Source organism: Pteropus alecto, unplaced genomic scaffold (assembly GCF_000325575.1).
Source record: "Pteropus alecto unplaced genomic scaffold, ASM32557v1 scaffold86, whole genome shotgun sequence".
NCBI classification, from domain to species: domain Eukaryota; kingdom Metazoa; phylum Chordata; class Mammalia; order Chiroptera; family Pteropodidae; genus Pteropus; species Pteropus alecto.
In genome coordinates this window covers 15,757,709-15,777,761 of record NW_006442109.1, presented here as the reverse complement: position 1 = coordinate 15,777,761, position 20,053 = coordinate 15,757,709, and the positions used below count along the sequence as shown (strand labels likewise).

Sequence of the window (20,053 nt, the reverse complement as noted above, 5' to 3'; positions counted from 1 at the left end):
CGATGTCTAAAGTGTACTCTGACCAGGGCTCCTTGGAGAAATAATTTATTTCAGGGTTGTATCAGGAAAGCACAAAATGATCCTTGACAGCCAGATGTGGTGCCGGAAATCAAGTATACGCTCAAAAACCAATGGGACATATCAAAAGGACATAGGAGCCAACATGAAGGGGCTCCCAACAGCCACTACTGGAATTATTTAAGCAATAAAATAAATAAAAACATTAACGGATTATTACTTGTAGAATAAAAAAGGCATCCAAGAGGCCATAATGATATAAATCTTTTAAATGAATAAATAAATGGGGGATAAGGAAAAGCTCTTCTTCACAGTAGAATGCCAACTAATAGCAATGAAGGAATGATGGAATTAGATCATCACCGTTTGTCAATCACCACAGTAATAATTGCTTCAGGCAAAAATCATCAACAGATGGTAAAGTTAATGGGAAAAAGTATAATAAAAAATTGGATATTTAGTCTCAAAGTATCTCCCCTCAAGATACTTATTAATTACAAAGAGAAAAATAATTTTACATTGGAGAAAACTGGCAGACAGCACCTTAATCAAGTGATCAAAGTTAACATCGCCACTGATGGGACAAATTGATATCATGTGCTCCTTATATAATACACTGAGGACACAGATCACGTCCGTGGTATTGTTATTCAAAAGGTATAACCTGAATTTAATCATGAGGAAATATCAGGCAAATCCAAATTAAAGCACATCTTACAAAACAAATGGCCTATAATATTTTACTTTTTTTAAGTGCCAAGATCAAGAAAAACAAAGACTAAAAACTCTTTCAAAAATAAATGACACTAAGATGCATAAAAATAAGTGAATCACGTGAACGTGAATGGGCTCTTCAACCAGAAAAAAATACATATTATTGGAAAAATTGGTGGGATTTGAGTAAGGTTTTTGGATTAGATAACATTGTATAAATGTTGATTTCCTGATTTTTATAATTGCAGGGTAGTTATAAAAGATGTAAGCATTTAGAGAATCCGGGTGAATGGTATATAGGAATTTTTTGCACTATCTTTGAAACTTTTAAAAATAAATCTGAAATTATTTCAAAATGAAAAGTAAAAAAAAGAATGTAAAGGTTAGAGTGGCCCTTTTATGCCTACCTTTGATACCATAAATGCTACAAAACATATTTGTTAAATGAAAGAATAAAGATTTAACATCTTCCTTTTCACAGTAGTTCATCCTCAAATGAGAATTTGTAGTAAATAAAATAATTCAAGCTCTGCCTTAAAATATGGCCCGGTGCTGCCAAAATTATTCCTTTTAAATTTACAAATTATTTCAATTAAAATACTTGTTAATATCAGTATGAGAAACTAGAAAATTCTTCGCATTTTACTGAATTTCAGAATAGGTTATCAGAGAAGATGTAGCCTTTTGCACTCTAGAGCTCTTTGAAAGTAAAGATGTCTGCCTCTAGCTAAATGATTTGAGCTTGCTCAGTTTCTTCATTTGTAAAATATACAAATATTGACTTATAGCATTATATAATTCTGTGATGCTCTAATCACAGGGAGAAGAAACAGATGATTCATAAAAGGAGGTCCTTGTCTGCTCTAGGTTTCTAAGAGGATAAGATGAATTAGCTCATAAACCTAACTTTCTTTCCGTGGTTGTGAAGAACTGTCCATTGACATTTTATGAGTTGCTGTTGGTATTAAAAGACATAACAAATGGAGTAGGTGCTTAATTATTGTTAACTGGATGGACTGTCTGCTGAGAGAGAACATGAATCATCATCTAACACATTTCCTGATAGGATTAGAAATAAAGTACCTCCCACCCCAAAATAAAATCTGAAGCACACTAAAGAATGAAGAATATATTTGAGCAGTGTTTTTATTATACTGTATTTAATACATTCAAAAGAATATACGCAACATAAACGTATATATAATACATTAATACACATCATGAACACACCATTCAAGCATTAGAATGCTTTTAATATCACTGATGCTACTTGTGTGTTTCTTCCTGATCCCATCTTCTTGCTTGACCCACTCTGCCACTAGAAGTAATCACTATTCTGAATTTTTAACTTATTTAATCTTAGCTATACTTCTTTTTCTTGCCTTTATGAACTAAGTGTTAGGTACAGGTTTCTACGAGTATCTAATATATCTATACTGTGAAATGCATTGTTCAGATCAAGTGGGTCTTTATTAACATTTTTGCTGCTTGTCCTACCAATAATTTTCAATTAGCAATAATTGCGCCTCAGATAAACCTCATTGGCTACCATACTGCCACTGCACAAAGCTGTCCTACCAATAATTAAGAAAATTGTATTGAAGTCTCCCACTTTGGTAGATTTGTCAATATAACTCTTAGCTCCATTACATTTATCTTTATAAATTTCAGAGTTTATTAGTGAATATGTTTGTAAGTATTAGATTCTCTGGTAAAACAGAACCATTTATCAATATGAAGTGGCTCTCTTATATTAATAATAAAGCTTTGTCTTTTAAAGCTTATTTTGTTTAATATTAGTAAAGCTACCCAAATTCTTCTTTAGTATTGTCCTAATATACCTCTTCCCATCTTTTTATCCTTAATTATATATTATTTAATTATATAATTATTTTGATATATCTAAGTGAGGTGTGGTTAGATTTTATTTTATTCAATATAAAAATTTGTCTTTTAACTGGCAAGTTTAATACATTTGTATTTATTGTGATTATATTTTGTGTTATATATTGTGTGATACTTGAACTTGATGCTTTTTGTCTTGCTTTGTTTTACTTTCTGTTTTCTCTTTTTTCACCTCTATTTTTAAGTTGATTAATGTTTGCTGTTGTTCATTGTATAATTCAATTTCCTCCTTTTATTGGTTTGGAAGTTTGTATTCTTTCATTGGTTGTCCATGATATTTTGTCACCATGTTTAACAACTTGAAGTCTAAAGTCAATATATAGCTTAAGTTCCTCCCAATTAAAAAGATCTTAGAACACTAAACCTATTGCTCTTCTCCAGGAGTTTGTTATAAAATATTATTTTATACAGAAAATAATTTCTAAGAAAATTTTTTATTTTTATTCTTACGATTCTTGTGTGTGTGTGATTTTCTCACAATTCTTTAGAATTTCATTTAGTAAAAATTTATTGGTGATAAATTCTCAATTCTTAATAAATATTTATTGCACCCTCATTCTCAAAAGATACTCCCAAAAGACAATTACTTTCTTACAATACTCTGAGGATATTATTCCAATATTTTCTATCCTGCAATAATGTTTATGAGAAGTCTGCTGTCTCTGATTACCATTTCTTTGTTGATGATTTGCTTTTCTATTTGGTTGCTTTTCAGATCTTGACTTTGTCGTTCTTAGGTTTCATCACGATATGTCTAAGTATCAATTTCTTTTTTATTTACCTTGATAGTTAAGCATTGTGCTTACAATGTCTGTAAAATTTTGTCACTAAAAGTTCTGGGATAATATTATTTATATTAATGTAAATATTAATATTATTAATCATTATCATATCTTTGAATATCATTCTGTTCTCTCCTTCTGAAACTCCAAGTGTTACACCTTTTTAGTTCATCCTCAATGTCTTTTAACCACTAATATTTTCCATCTTTTTAATGTTTTATGTAAAAATAACTTTATTGCTTTTGTAAATGTGTGATACATTGTTTTAAACAATTCAAACTACACAGGAAAATACAAAAAGTAAGTAAAAAATCACCTCAAATTTCATCATCCAGAGATAATTAAAGTTCACATACTCATGACGATCCTTCTAGACATATCTCTAGGCCACATATGTGTATATATATATAATTCTACTAAACAAATCAACTCTACATGAGCTTTACAATTTGCTTTTTAAAAACTTAACAATATAAGAAGACATTTTTGATGGTTTCTTTGTATACCAACGTGGGTTTATGCACATGTATATACATGTGTGTTTTCACTCATTTACTTGTTTATAACTTACTTTAATCAAACTGTCTTCTACTGAAGGACTTTTAAGTTGTTTCCATCTATCTCCTTTTTCCTCTCCACTACAACTGAGTAATTTCTTCAGATCTATTATCCAATTCTCCTTACCTAGGTCTAAGCTAATTTCAATATTTATTTTTTTATTTCTAAAAGTTCTGTTTTGTTCTCTTTCAAATCTGGTCATTTTGTTTGGGTTTTAAAATTAATACTTTAATTTTTAGAACAGTTTTAGGTTTGCAGAAAATTGAGCAGATAGTCCCATACATCCTCCATTCCCTTCCTCGGTTTCTCTTATTTTTAATATCTTGCATTTGTGTAGTACATTTGTTACAATTGATGGATCAGTATTGATATATTATTATTAACCAAAGTCCACAGTTTACATCAGGATTCCCTCTTTATGTTGTACAGTTCTATGGGTTTGAAAAATGAATAATGTACCCACCATTACAGTGTAATACAGAATAGTTTCACTGCCCTAAAAATGTTGTGCTCCATCTTCCCCTTAAACCTCTGACACTTATCTTTTTTATTGTGTCCATCATTTTACCTTTTCTTGAATGTCATTTAGTTGGATTCTTACAGTCAGTAGCCTGTTCAGACTGGCTCTTTCACTTAGAAATTTGCATTTAAGGTTTCTCTATTTTTTTATGGATTGCTAGCTCTTTTTTTTTTTTTTTTAATACAGAATAATATTCCATTGTACGGATATGCTACAGTTTGTTTATTCATTTGCTTTTTAAAGGACATCTTGGCTGCTTCTAGTTTGGAGAAATTATGAATAAAGTTGCTATTAACAGCCATGTGCAGGTTTTTTGGAGCATAAGTTTTTGACTTATTTGGATAAATGCCTAGGAGAGTGATTGCTGGATCACACAGTAAGACTATTGTTAGTTCTATAAGAAACCATCCTCCAAAGAGAGTGTGTCCACTTTGCATTCCCACCATCAATGAATGAGAGCTCTTGTTGCTTCACATCCTTATCAACATTTAGTATTGTCAGTTTTTTGGATTTTAGCCATTTATAATAGGTATATAGTGACATCTCATTGTTTTAGTTTGAAATTCTCTAATGACATATAATGTTGAAAATCTTATTACATGCTTATTTGCTGTCTGTATATCTTCTCTGATGAGGTGTCTTAGATCTTATGTCCACTGTTTAATTGAGTTGTTTGTTTTCTTAGTGTTGAATTTTACGAATTCTTTGTATACTTTGGATACAAGTCGTTCCTCATAGGTGTGTTTTGCAAATATTTTCTCCCAATTTGTGGCTTGTCTTTTCATTCTGTCAGTGTCTTTCACATATCGGAAGGTTTTTGTTTTAAGGAAGTACAGTATAGCAATTTTTCTTTTCATGGATCATGCTTCTGGTGTTGTATCTAAAAACTCACTGCCAAACTCAAGGTCACCTATATTTTCTCCTATGTTATCTTCCAGAAATTTTATAGTTTTGCATTTTACATTTGGTCTATGGTCCATTTTGAGTTATTTTTTGTGAAAGTTTAAGGTCTGTGTCTGGATTCATTTTTCTGAATGTGATTGTCCAGTTGTTCCAGCGCCATTTGTTGAAAAAACTATCCTTTTCCCATTATTGCCTCTGCTCCTTTGTTAAGTATCATTTAACTATATTTGTGTGAGTTTCTTTATGGACTCTCTATTCCATTGACTTGTCTATTCTTTTTCCAATAACACAATGTCTTGATTACTGTAGCTTCACTGAAAGTTTGGAAGGTGGGTACTGTCAGTCCTACAACTTTGTTCTTCTCAATGTTGTGTGGATTCTTCTGGGTCTTTTGCCTTTCCATATAAATCATAGAATTGCTTTGTTGATATCTGCAAAATAACTTATCAGGATTTTGATTGGAATTACATTGAATCTACAGATAAATTTGGAAAGAACTGACATCTTAATACTGAGTCTTCTTATCCACAGAACATCTCATAAGCTCTCCTTTTATTTATTTCATCGGAGTTTCAGTTTTCCTTATAAAGATCATGTACATATTTTGTTAGATTTATATCTAAGTATTTCTCTCTTTTTTGTGGTAATGTAAATGATATTGTCATTTTTTATTTCAAATTCCAATTGTTTGTTGCTGCTATATAGGAAAGCAAGTAACTTTTGTAAAGTAACCTTGTATCCTGCAATCTTACTATAATCATTCATTAGTTTTAGGAGGGTTTTTGTTGTCGTCGTTGTTTTCATTTTGGGGTTTTTTGAGGGTCAGTTCTTAGGAATTTTCTAGTCAATTATTTCATTCTTGAACTAAGACAGTTTTTTCTTCCTTTGTAGAATGCATATCTTCTATTTCCTTTTTTCTTATTACATTACCTAGTACTTCCAGTACAATGTTGAATAGGAATGACAGGAGAAAACATCTTGCCTTATTCCCAGAGAGGGAAAATATCTAGTTTTTCACCACTAAGAATGATGTTAGCTATAGGTTTTATGTAGATGTAAGGGAAGTTCCCTTCTATTCCTACTTTGCTGAGAGTTTGTATCATAAATGGATTTTGGATTTTATCAATACTATTTTTCTGTATGTATAGGTATTACATAATTTTTCTTCATTAGCCTGTTGATGTGACAGATTACAATAACTGATTTTTGAATATTGAACCAGTATTGTATATCCGGAATAAATCCCACTTAGTTGTGGTGTATAATATTTTATACGTTATTGAATCTTATTTGCTAATATTTCTGAGTATCTGTGCATTTATGTTATGAGAGACATTGGTTTATAGTTTTCCTTTCCTGTATGTCTTTATATGGTTTTGGTATTACAGTAACACTGGCCTCATAAAATGAGTTAGGAAGTGTTCATTCTGCTTATTTTCCTGGAAGAGATTGTGAAGAATCTGATAGTAGAAGTCACCACTGAAACCATCTGACCTTAGTGCTTTCTTTTTTGGGAAGATAATTAATTATTGATTAAATTTCTTAAATATATAGACCCATCTAGGCTTAGTCAGTATGAGTCTCCAGCCTCAGTTCCCACCAACTATTTTTTCCCTTTGTGTCTCTTAGGTCAGCCTCCAAGAAGGGCATTTGATTGGATCTCTATGTATCTTTCAAGCCAATCTCCAGATGTAAATTAAATGGCTGCCCTTGGGTCTAAACATCTGGAAGCAGGAAAAGAAGTCATATTGTGCCATTCGAGGACATTTAAGGGCCAAGTTCTGAATCAGGATAACCTCTCTTCAAAAGGACTGTGGAGTGGCAGGCGACAAGTGGTGAATATTTCAGGAATGGGTGCCACTTTGGTAGGTGTTGAGATTTTAAAGACTATTTTTTTTTTCATCATAATGCCTTTGGTTTTGGTATAAGGGTAATGCTAGTCTCAAAACACGAGTTAGTAGTTAGTCTCTCTTCTTCAATATTTTTGGAAGATTGTGTAGAAGTGGTATCTTTTTTTCCTTAAATATTTGATAGAATTCAAAAGTTAAAGCATCTGGGCCTGGAGCTATGTTTTTTGTGAGGTTTTTTAGCTACAATTTCTTCAGTAAATATAGGGCTATTCATGTTATCTATTTCTCCTAGTATGAGTTTTGATAGAATGTGTTTTTCAAGAAATTGACCCATTAGTTATCAAATTTGTGGGCATTGAGTTGTTCATAATATCCCTTTTTATCCTTTTAATGATCCCTTTTTTGGAGGATTGAGTTGTTCATAATATCCTTTTTTTATCCTTTTAATGATCTCAGAAGCTAAGCAGGGTCAGGCCTGGTTAGTACATGGATGGAAGACCACCTAGGAAGACCAGGTGTTGTAGGTGGATAAATTCTAATATTGTAATTTCTGTCTTATCTCTTTCTCTTTGTTAGCCAGGCTAAATGTTTATCAATTTTATCAAACTTTTCAAAGAGCCACCCTATGGTTTTATTGATTTTCTTTACTATTTTCTTGTTTTGAATTTCACTGATTTCTGCTACAAATTTTTTTAAAGATTTTTCTTCTTCTTGCTTTAGGTTTATATTGCTTATTTTTGTTCCCTAAGGTAGAAGCTTAGACTATTTCTTATTTTCTAATGTATGTATTCAATGCTATAAAGCTCCCTCTAAATACTGTTTTCACTGCATCCCCTAAATTTTGATAAGCTGTATTTTCATTTAGTAAAATATTTTTAATTTCTCTTGAGACTTATTTTTTGATCCATGTGTCAGTTAGAAATGTGTTGTTAATCTCCAAATATTTTGGGATTTTCCAACTATCTTTCTGTTATTAATGTCTAGTTCAACTCCATTATGGTCTGAGAATACATTTTCTATATGACCTATACTCTTTTAAATTTGCTAAAGTGTGTTTTATGGCCCTAATGTGGTCTATCTTGGTGAATGCTCCAAATAAACTTGAGAAAAATGTGTATTCTGCTGCTGTTGGACGGAAGTTTGTTTACTTTACCACTCCTAGAACCAGTATTGATATTTGTTTCTAGAAAGCCCAGCTTTTGCATTTTCCTTCAGCTCCTTGATTAATTTTCAGATCACTGTTCTTTTAATTAATCAATACATTAAAAATAATGTATGCAAGAATAGATGCTCTTACTATTCCTATTGAATACTGTAATAATATTTGATATTATACCATGTAATAAAGCAAGAAAAATAAATAAAATGTCAAGAGGTTGGAAATAAGCAATGTCTTTATTTTCAGACACCATGATTATCTGTATAGAAATTCATAAGAAATCTTAAAAAAATTACTAGAAGTATAAATTTAGCAACATCCCAGGATATGAGATCAATATACTATTGACAAATGATTGGAAAATAAAATTTAAATACATATATTATACATATACACATTAATTCATCCAAGATCTATCTGCATATGACAGAGTACCAGTTTACTCTAACTCCAGATGCAGAAATCTTGAGCAGAACTTTTGGCAGCAACTATTAACCTTTTAAATTATGCAAATTTAAAAATAATAATCTAAAAAAAGGAGTATAAAGACTTATGGCTCTTAGTTGCAACGCAATCATTTTATAAAATTCAGGAGACTGCAAAACTCTCTCCTGCATCCTCCTCTGTGAAATAGATTGACAGAACAAAAATATTGCGAGTTGGAACTAAGAAGAATAGCTGAGCAGAAATTTGATTTCACAGAAAAAAAAAAGACACTGCAAAATGTTTACTAAAGGCCTATTCTAAACACAGAGTTGTTTGTAGACACTACTGAAAATCCACAGAAGACATGTATTCTGCTGTCCTGAAGCTTATAATCAAGTTTCAAAGACAAGATTACTTTCAGGAAAGTTAAATAACGTAAGACAGTCTATGATTTAGTGCCAAGATGAATGGTAGAGATAAGCACTGCAGGAGTTCTCTTCAGTGAAGGAAGATATCGGTGTGGGCTGACATGTTAGAACACTTTGGGGAAACAAGAAATGAGGGCGTATGACTTGGTGAAGGGAATGGATAAGGTAGAGGAAAGAAACTCTATCCCTAATAAAGTGATTCATCTAGCCTGATCAGGCCCTCTTCCTCAACTTTAGCTCCTGTCTGAGGAATATACGATAGCTTGGTTTAAGGACTATGACAACGAAGGAAGAAATCAAAGTTTAGCTTCTCTCCTCCCCTCTTCCCCCCACTACCAGCAGCCTCAGTGCTTGAGCAGCCCCTATAATTCTCAGCACTAGCCTCTACCACTGCACTGACCTCAGAGCAAGCAGGGTGCTTTCAGGCAAGCAGGGCCCAGAAACCACAAAAATCCATAGAGTCAGAGTATACAGGTCAGAAACTCATTAAGCTTGTCAAACAGAGTCATAGAAAGGAAGACAAAAGAAAAGAGAAAAAAAATTAAATATGTTATAAATTAACATTTAGAAAGATCAGTGGTTAAACACATGTAAATTCTGTAGAGGAAACAGGAAGAGGAGACTTTTAAAAGAGAAGGACAACAAATATTGAAAAAAAGTGTTAGAAAATAAACATTTACTTTTTTAAAAATTTTATTTTATTATTAGTTTCAAGTATACAGTACATTGGTTAGACATTTATATAGTTTATAAAATGATCCCCCTAATTGCTCTTTCCTCTGGCTCTCTACCTAGCCATTACATTACTAATAACAGCATTCCCTATATATTTCTAACTATTCAATGCTGAATAACTAGCTTTCTTTTTTTTTCACCATGAAAATGCTGTTATAAAAAGCATTAAAACAAGACCAGCCAGAAAACACATATAGCCTGTGGCATGAGAACAATTTGATAGCTACAGACTTATGTCATCAGAATTCTATTTGCAAACATACACCATGCTCTTAGTTTGGGTCAATTTTTGCACTTTGCTAGTATCCCACACAATAGGGAAGGAATCATACTGTGGGGGGAAATGTGTTATCCTTGGCTAGCATAATCCTGATATGCATAAGTATGTGTACCTGGGTCAAAAGGTTCTTAGAAGCTATGCAAATAAATGCAGAAATAAAGACAAGGAGTCCCTGGCAATCAGTAGGGACTTTTTCTTTTTATAAAGCCTAGTCTAAACACAGCTGAGCTCATGAGGATATGTCTCTTAAGATATGAGTTTCCATGGTCTCTTCCCTTTAACACCCTTCTTCCCTTCCTTTCTTATCTCCTTCAACAGTTTTTACTGAATGTCTACTCTCTTCTAGGTATTGTACTTGATAGTGTCTCTTTAGATTTCTGTATGTTCTTTCTTTTCCAGGTTGAACAAATTACGTCTTTCAGGCTGAATATATCTGCCTGTCTCCAGTCTATGACCCCAGAAGTACGAGAGGGCTAAAGGGGTTCCTGTGCCAGTCATCCCAAAAGACAAAGGCTTCCATGTAGAGCATCAAAACACACTCAAATAATTTTGTAAGAGAAAATAAATGACTCTCATGACGGATTCACTTGTAGAAAACAGACTTGGCTAAAACGAACTCAATTATATATAATCAGGGTACCTATCTAACTTTTTACTGTTCCATACTTCCCATATCTGATAATGCTATTGACGTCTGTTTTAGGAAATATAGTAGAAACAGCCAACTGGTGTTAGCAGCCTTGGCCGAGTCACATTGAATTACAGCATTTGTTACTCTGTTGAAGCAACATGGCATTAAAGGCAAGTACACACCAATGTCAGTTGTGACATATTCCCACATTGGAAAAAAACTATACTTGCCATCAGTGTTGTGCAGAAGGCAATGGGAATTGCTACTGGTAATGGTTAATGTTCATTTCTTCCTGTTCCACTTTCTATAAACAAGGTAATGCCTATACAAGCTCATTACTGTAAACTGAGCACATTTAAATTGGCAGTAAAACCAGAGTATTTACTCTAGTGCACATATAAAGTGCCTCATCCAATGTTTTGGAAATGTTTCAAGTTTTGAAACCAAGCAGCTGGCAGCTTTACAAGCCAAACCTTACACTTAAATCACTCACTCTGGAAAGTTTTTTGGTGTCCTGTGTCAGGTAGTACCATTCAGCAGACATTCATTCCCGGACCCCTTGGATTCTTTTGCAATAAATTTGCATTCACGGGGCTCTTATAACTCTTCCAGCACCACAGACTCCAATGGCTGTTGATTAAATGTATATATCCCATGCATTTAATCTGACTTTCATTATGGCCACTTCGTAAAAACGCCACAAACTGGACAAGCGATGACACATAGCAAGAACCTGGAATCCCTGCAAAGCCTCAGATTAGGTTTTTTTCTCCTTCTTTATTAATAGTGACCATTTTGTGGCCTAGCTCTAAATCAGCAAAAGTATTTGACAGCAAATGCTCCTATCTATGGATTATATATAACCCGTCCTAAACACCAGATGAAAAAGGGATAACCCCGGGAAAGGAAGGGCTTGCTTCATGTAAATCATGTTACAAATTGGACAACACCCAGGGAGTTCATTGTTCAACCTCAACTGTGAAGGCCATTCCAATTTACTATTCCCCTAGAATCGATGTTAATTAAGGCAGACTGTGACCATAAATCAGCCTTGGAGTTTTACAATGTAATTCAGCATTAAGCATATATATTTATATTAAAAGTAACTGATTAACCACTAGAGTTTTTCCAGAAGTTGCTGAGGCCATTTCTTTATAATGAAGACACGTCACCTTTCATTTTTGTGAAGAGAAGAAATGAAAGAAATATAATCTTCTAAAAAGGTATATTAAAGCTAGTAAGTGACTCACAACACTGATTAATGGGAGAAAGGAAAGAACTGAAAAGAGAGAGAGAAAAGAAGAAACGGAGAGGAGGCACTTGGCATCTCTGTCCTCCCTTGAAGTGATTAATTCTTCCTTTATTCACAATCGTTTTGTGCATACCTCCTACATGTCAGGAAGTATGCGAGGCACTGAGGGATACAGAAATAAGTAAGGATCAGCGCCCATCCTTGAAATAGGTGTTCAGCACTGTAGTGGAAAAGACCAACACAGTAACAGCTCCAAAAATATGATGTGGTCACAACATTCAAAAGGATTTATTTAATGCCTACTATGAATATGCTCCAAAAAGAGTATATCTGTATAAAACACTAGACAGGTAATCTGTGTGCCTCAGAGTAATTCAACCACAGAACCAAATCTTCATGACAGGAACAGGAGGTCAAATGCTTGTGTTCTAGTTTTGGTTTCTCCCTAAATGTTCTGCAAGTCTCCCAGCTTCCCCAACCCTCAGTTTCTTTGTCTATGAGAGAGCCAGACTTGGTAACCAAAGGCAGGCTAAGCTAGGCACTTGTGATACAAATCTTCTGTCCAGACTCTTGACAAACATTGATACTTGATCACTGCACCTCCCAACACTGCACTTTAGAAAGCTGCTAGCAGTTCAATGGAAGATGTCATCTCTAATGACTTTTTAGTTGTAATACTCTGTGTATCTGAGGTACTGGCTATAGAACCCATGTGGCCACTAGTGGGCACTCAATAAGAAAGTTTATCAGAGGTTCTGTGACACTGGAGGTTTATCTTGCTTCTTCCTTCTCTAAAGTGCATGTTAATGTTTCAAAACCATTTGAATAATATATCTCCCTGCCCATAGCAGAATCCGACCTCCAGGTTCAAAAGTGACTGCCTCCTTTTCCAATTATGTCTAGTACATGGACGTGTAACTAATGTACCATAAAGACACTATTTGAAAATGCTAAATTTAGTGGAAGAGTCCTACATCAGACATTTAAAAACCTATGCAAAGTAATCGCCAAGAACAACTGGAAACCTCCTACCTCCCCGCAAAAAACTGGTTTTAATTTCTTGTTGTGAAATATGTAGTATGATAAGATCATGCTTTAACAGCCAAGTCTTACTAAAGCACTATTTTAAAATGCACTGATAAATGAATAGCTTTTTCTTGGTCTAAATATAGTGGAGGCCACTTGGGTTCGGAAGAAATAGATTCACAGAGCTGGAAGTGGCCTTAGATATAACCTATGCAAATGGTGTTACACAAATAAACTTGTCAAAAATCCAGTGACTCACCCAAGGTCACATACCCTACCAGTGGCAGAATAGAGACTGGAACATCCATATTCTGACTCCCATTGCAGTGCTTTGTCTAAATTTAATTTTTGCTGATGTTTCTTTATAAAGAAGATTTGATGGTTGGCCAGATAATAAGAGCAAGTTTCACGGCATCTCTTTCACAATGTCTTCTAAAAATTATTCAGCACAAGGAATTTTGCTTGAGTCTCTTTTTTCTTCAGCACAATCAACACAGGTGACTGCAAAATAATTTTTCATTTCCTTTCTTGAAAGCAAAATGTGTTAGGGAAACAGTGGTGATTTACATTCCTAATGTGATTCTGCTCAGAGGTGACGTCCTAGGACATGTGCTGCAGTCTCCCCAGGTGCAGAAGCAGGAACTTCTGCCAGAAGACAGACAGCAGCCAGACTATTGTGATCCTAGGATAGGAAATTATTTTCCAACATGCATTAAACAACAGTTTTGTGCTCTTACAGTCACAGGGCTATATTTGAGGATCTAGGAAGGGGACTTCAAAACCAATCCCTATCCTAATGATTTCCCACAGGAGGGCTGGTTTTGGATGAGCAGAGGAAAAAGGGAATAGCCAACCTTGACTGATTTAGGAGCTGGTCAGAATTGCACTGCATCAAAGTGATTCTTTTTTCATATGTTCCTTTCTCTGTAGAATCTACGTATCCAAGGTTGAATAAGAAAAGGGCATCAAATGCCAAAGTCTTTATAAAATGCTCACAGATGTTTGGCTCACAGTTACTTCTCTCAGCAAAGGGAATTAAAATAAAAATTCATAATGGCACTTTATTAGGACACTCCACACAGGCATTTGAAAAAAAAATTGTGAGTACAATTTCCTTCCATAAATATTTCATAGCATCTTAGATTCTGGGCACCTGGGCAGGAAATGTCATATATTTCTCCATCTCAGAAATTTTATTCCCTTCCTGGTGGAATGCTTTTAAGAACTTTAACAAGGACAACATTGCACTGCAACAAAGGCTTTCTGTCAAAGAGGTGTCCTTTCCCAAACATAAAAAAAAAAAAAATAGACATCTCATAGTGTCCAAGAGAGGTGGTCTGAAATATGAATGGAGAATATAGTTGTGTCCTGGATGAAAACAGTAAAGACATAAAGGAGGGCTTTTTGAAAGCCAATTCGAGGTGACTGGGCTGGTTTATACAATTTTTTTTTTTCCTAAAAGAGACCATCAGGATAACAAAGTAAAATTCAAGTCTATTCTCCTCAAGACAAGTGTAGAGATTGAAGTTACTTAATTTATTCAATCATGAAGGTTAAATGTTATGAAGATTGTGTCTATGCATGTAAAACAAAGTAGAGAAATAAGAAAATTCACTGAGGACTGTGGTGATGAATCTTGCATCATGAATTCCTTTATTTTCCTTATAGAATGGAGGTACTAGAGTTGAAAGATGGCATTTAAATACCAGTGTGTCTTTTCACCGCTTGCATAATTCTGAAGGATCTTAGATTCTCAAGCTCTTTGAGCTTTGTTTTCTTCTCAGTATAAATACAAAAAAAAAAAAAAAGAAGAAGAAGAAGGCCTGTCTACCTTGGAGGGCTGTTGTATAGTTAAGTAGATAAAATATGAATGTGCCTAAGGCTTAGCTGGCTAAAATAAAAGCTTCTCTTCTTCACAAGTTCCTTGAAGAAGGATCTCTTGGCTTCATTTCATTTCCCCTACATTCTAACACACAGTCAGTGTTCAAAAGATATAATCAATCATAGTACTGGGAAAAGAAGTGAAGATGTAATAAGGAATTCAGATTGGCTGTTAACAGGAATTCGATTTATCTAAAAGTTAATTTAAGTCGTTTTATAAATCTCAGCAGTTACTTAAATAAAGAGTCAAAACAGTGCAGCTTAGCTGTGTAAGCCAAGCCACATCACTTGGTCACTTTTGCAGCCAGAAGATAATCGAGGACAAATCAGGCTTACCACACTTTATGGCCCATAGCAAAGTGGCCGTGACTATGCAGAGAGGCTGCCATGAATTTTCTAATTGAGGAATCTAACTCCCTGAGGAATAATTCTCAAAGCAGCAGGCATTAATGGGAGTTAGGTGTAAATAATTTCCTATCTTCGATGAATCTTTGACATAAAGCTGCCATGTTTTATTTCAGTAATAAAATGTTTTGTTATTTTAATAGTGAATGCTTCAAATGATTTGTATTAAACCCTGCAGTAGATTGTGCCTTAGAGAGTTGAATTTTACTCACCTTGCAGCTAAACTGCTTTTGGTTCATCAAAGGAGAGTACTAGATAGCAAATCAATAACCAGACTGACCTATTTATAGGAAAAAGTTCAATTAGTTTTAATTAAGCAGTACGAAGAAGTAGTTTGAGAACTTGTCATATTAGTTATCTCCTTTTACTTGATTGCTCCGTTGTTTCTACTGATGTACTTTTAAGAGATTTCCAGACACCAAAGGGCAGTACTATTATTTAACTATATAAAATTAAATTTCTATTGCTATGAAAAATTGTATTGATGACTTCCTTATGCTGCTCTGCAAAGCAGCACATAATTGAATATCGTAAACAAAGAAAACAAAGGTATTTTTAACTTCAATGAAAAATGTCCCCACCTTATTTTACTCTAATTAACAGGTTACTTATATCAAGTAAAATAATGAAGCAAATGATCAGATCACTTATGGGTGGGAGTGGGGAGAACCTTCTTATTAAAATATCTAGATAGAGCAAAAGTGGTTCTGTTGACTTCCATTCTTCACTCTGCTTCACGCCAAAACATCTGGCTAAAAAGAGAAAAAACACCCAAATGGCAATGTATAGGAAAACACTTAGATGATTGATTGCATTTTTCACTTGAAAGTCAATGTTTTGATATTATAGAGACATGGCCTTTGTTTAATAGGTGTCATCTTTTACTGGCAAAAAAAACATGGTTTTATAAAATTTGCTTTGACAAGGACTAAATTATTAATTCTAATTTTAAATGAAATAATGGTTTTAAATAATAGACCCAATGCTGTATGTCCTGAACTCCGCTTATCCCAAGTCCTAGGCTAAAAGGCAGAAAAGAAGACTTCACTGGAAAAGACTGCAAACTAGACTTACAAAGTATGCAGATAACACAAGGTCAAAAGAAATGAGAAACTAGGGGCAACATTTTAAGACATCTGGAATGTATTAATCTAAAATGATTGCACCAGAGTATTTTAAAATAAATGTTGTATGTCCAACGCATTAAACTAATGTGCAATGATTACACTAATTGTGTTGATGTTGTAAACAGAAATAAGTTAGGACACTAACATAACACTTAGGTAGCAAAGATGCATCCAGCTTCTCACATATCCATCTAACCTCAAGGTGTTTCTGAAAGTGAAAGAACACTGATGAGAGTACAGAGACAAAAGGTCATTAGTCAGGTTCCCCAAAGGACAGTTCAGTTTGGCCAGCCTTTTGGGGGAGAGATGAGCTGGGAGGTGAAGTAAGGTAGAGATTCCTAGAATGAAGCTGCTTGGAAGATGCAGATTAAAGGGCTCTGGGATAATTCCAGAGACCCGTGGTACAGATTAGGGCGGACCTAGTGTTCTGTTTGACTCAGAATATCTCTACCACAGACCAAAACTGTAATTTTCCAGTTTCCCTTAGTCATAACCATTTGAATAATATATCTTCCTGCCCATAGCAGAGTCTGACCTCCAGGTTCAAAAGTGACTGCCTCCTTTTCCCATTACATCTAGTACTTGGACATGTAACTAATGTACTAGAAAGATACAGTTCAAAAAAGCGAAATTTAAGTGGAAGAGTCCTACACATCAGACATTTAAACAACTATGCAAAGTAATCACCAAGGACAACTGAAAACCTCCTAGTCATGACTAGCACCTAGCTTAAATCTTTTGGGTCATCTTTAACCACGAAAATGGGCAAAGGTTCATTTCTGTCTCCTCAATGCTCTCATATGATTTCTCAATGGGTAGAACTGTTATGTGTGTAAAGATTACTAGATGGTGTGACTTAAGGGAGTCATTTAAACTTTCTGGGGCTCAATTTTCTCATCTGTAAAATAAGATAATAAAACTACCTTATCCAAAGGTCATGAGGATTAGATAAGGCATTGGATTACTGAAAAGCCTGGCATATTCTACATTCAAACTTTTAAGTAATTCTGATTCTGAATGTAAACAACCAATTAAATGCAATTTATTAGTGCTCTCAAAAAGCTAGTCACTTCTTATTCTGCGTTTGTTTGTTTATTCATTCATTTATTCTTCTCTAGTATCTAAGACCTGTCTGCCAAACCATCAAAGACACACAGGACAAAAGGATGGGGGGAGAAGGTAACCATGGTGAAGGCCATCTAATACATTAACTGGTATCCTGGAATTTCTCATTGCTATCCCTTTCTGAATGCCATGAAAATAGGCTAATGTAGCAGATTCAAACATACTAAGGTGAGGTGGACCTGAGGTGGTCTGAGCAGTGGTGTGGAAAATGCGCTTTGAGAAGAGGAAACTCAGGGAAAAGGCTTTAATGTCCTCTAATCAGTCTTGAGAAAGCAGAGTGTAACATGATTTCTTCTTGTCTTCTGCTTGGAAACAAATGTTCTATTGCCTATCTTCCCTGGGTTTAATTAGTCTTCTGACTTTCTCAGAATTCAGCCTGTTCATTTGCAAATGGAGGACATCAGAAAGGCTAGTGAGTGTGGGTGTGGGTGTTGGGGTGGGGGTAGGCTGAAGTGTTTATTTTCAAAGCCACGGGGGTCCTCATTTGAAAAAGCACCCAGCTTATCTCAGTGTTTTTGTTTGTATGATTTTGAATTAAAAGGTTGGAGCAATTCATTTAGAAGATTAAGCTGTCTCTACAATGGGCCTAGTTGACCTATTTATTCACTAGTATTGCTAGGGTTAAAAAAAAAGAGTCTTCCTAATACATTCTTCTTCATTATTCAAGTGCAACAATTTTAAAGAATTGCTTTGGTCTTTGATTTTATTACCAACTAATTTTACATTAAAATGATGTTTATTTGCTAGTCACAGATAAAAGTCACAAACTGTGTGTATAACGATTTAGGGTTGCCAGTTTTAGCAAATAAAAATACAAGATGTCAGTTATATATGAATTTGAGAAAAACAGTGAATTAAATTTCAGTGTAAGTATGTCCCAAATCACTGACAAATCATGAGGCATACTTATATTTTAAAAGCATTTGTTATTTACCTAAAATTCAAATTTAACTAAGATGCCGTATATTTTATCTGCAACCCTACCAGGTTTTCATGGATATTGTACATGTTCCAAGGATGCCAAATGAAAACTAAGAGAATTTCCATTTCATTATTATACTTGCTCCCTGCAGAGTTGAAGTACTTCATCAGTCAAAATAATTCCCAGTTTATAAAGAGATAAAGTGATACCTCAGAAAATGAAGTGAATTTTGACTATAGCATGAGATCTAGTTCTAACTGCCAAAGCCGGTTTCATTTATGCTAATTAATTCCATTTATGGTAATCTCATAAAAAAGAAAAAGTAAAACACAAAAGGGACAACTGGTATCTTCAGTTGAATTAGAAGTTAAAGTGAAGAACTATGTAATTTAAATGCCAATATCATCTTTCATTTACGTCACAAAGCAAATATCCTATGCAGAAGAGCTGAAACACCCTGGGGCATATTCTATGGTTGAAGATGTCTCTGAACCAATAAATAAGTCATTTCGCCACAGGAGACTAAACACTTGCTTGTGACAGCAAACAAAAAAAGCAAGCTGAATTTTGTGTAGCACGATCAGTTTCATATCTCTGTTGATATAAATAAATAGCCGAAGAGAGGGATTATTATTATTTTTTCCGATTGATTTAAAAATTTTTGCCCTTGACTCAAATTTTAGCAAATACTTTCAAACACAATTTGTACTTAAATGATAAATTCTTCTTCGCTCTTGACCACTACAAATATGCAAAAAGGTCTATGTGTTGCCTTCCCCTAACCCAGGAACTGAAATGTAATATTTAGCAGTAATTCATTCCAAAAGCCCGAGTTCATAAAAGGTAATAATGAACTAATAAGCATAACTGTGCATAGCTTATAGAGTCAATTTCATTAAAGTCACACCTAATATTCAGAAAGTTTTCTTTTGTAGTCCTCAAAAGAACTTAATTTTTCTTTTTCTTTTTTTCTTTCTTTTTCTTCTTCTTCTTCTTTTTTTTTTTTTAAATAGGCACCTTCCCGGGAAAGGAAAAAGAAGAAAAGGAGACATCAAATGAAAAGCTCAAATTAAGCTTCAAACATCTGATCAAGAAATCCGTAAATGTCATTCAAATAAAATATTAGAAAAATCTTGGACTTAATTGTGAAATACAGCTCATTTTGGCAGTTAAGTCTTGCTAAAAAAAAAAAAAAAAAAAGCCACTGAAAGCTGCCACTTGACCTGGAATTCCTCTACAAGAAAAACTAGCCATAACTACATGTGAAACCTGTATGAGAAACTGCCGGAATGTCAACTTCATTTGCAGTGGCCCCATATGGCCTGATCACTCTCCCTGGCATGATAAATCACTGGCAGAATCCTTACCTTCCTACGTTTGATCTCTGCTCAGCAAGATGTGGTTTT

General features: G+C 34.1%; 1 protein-coding gene and 1 pseudogene across 2 annotated transcripts in view; both read right to left on the bottom strand.

Moving 5' to 3' along the window:
• ALDH1A2 (aldehyde dehydrogenase 1 family member A2) overlaps positions 1-20,053 on the bottom strand; it is an 88,953-nt gene that overhangs the window by 52,692 nt on the left and 16,208 nt on the right. The gene's annotated exons all lie outside the window — the stretch shown is intronic.
• On the bottom strand, positions 2,139-2,303 carry LOC112469887 (annotated as a pseudogene).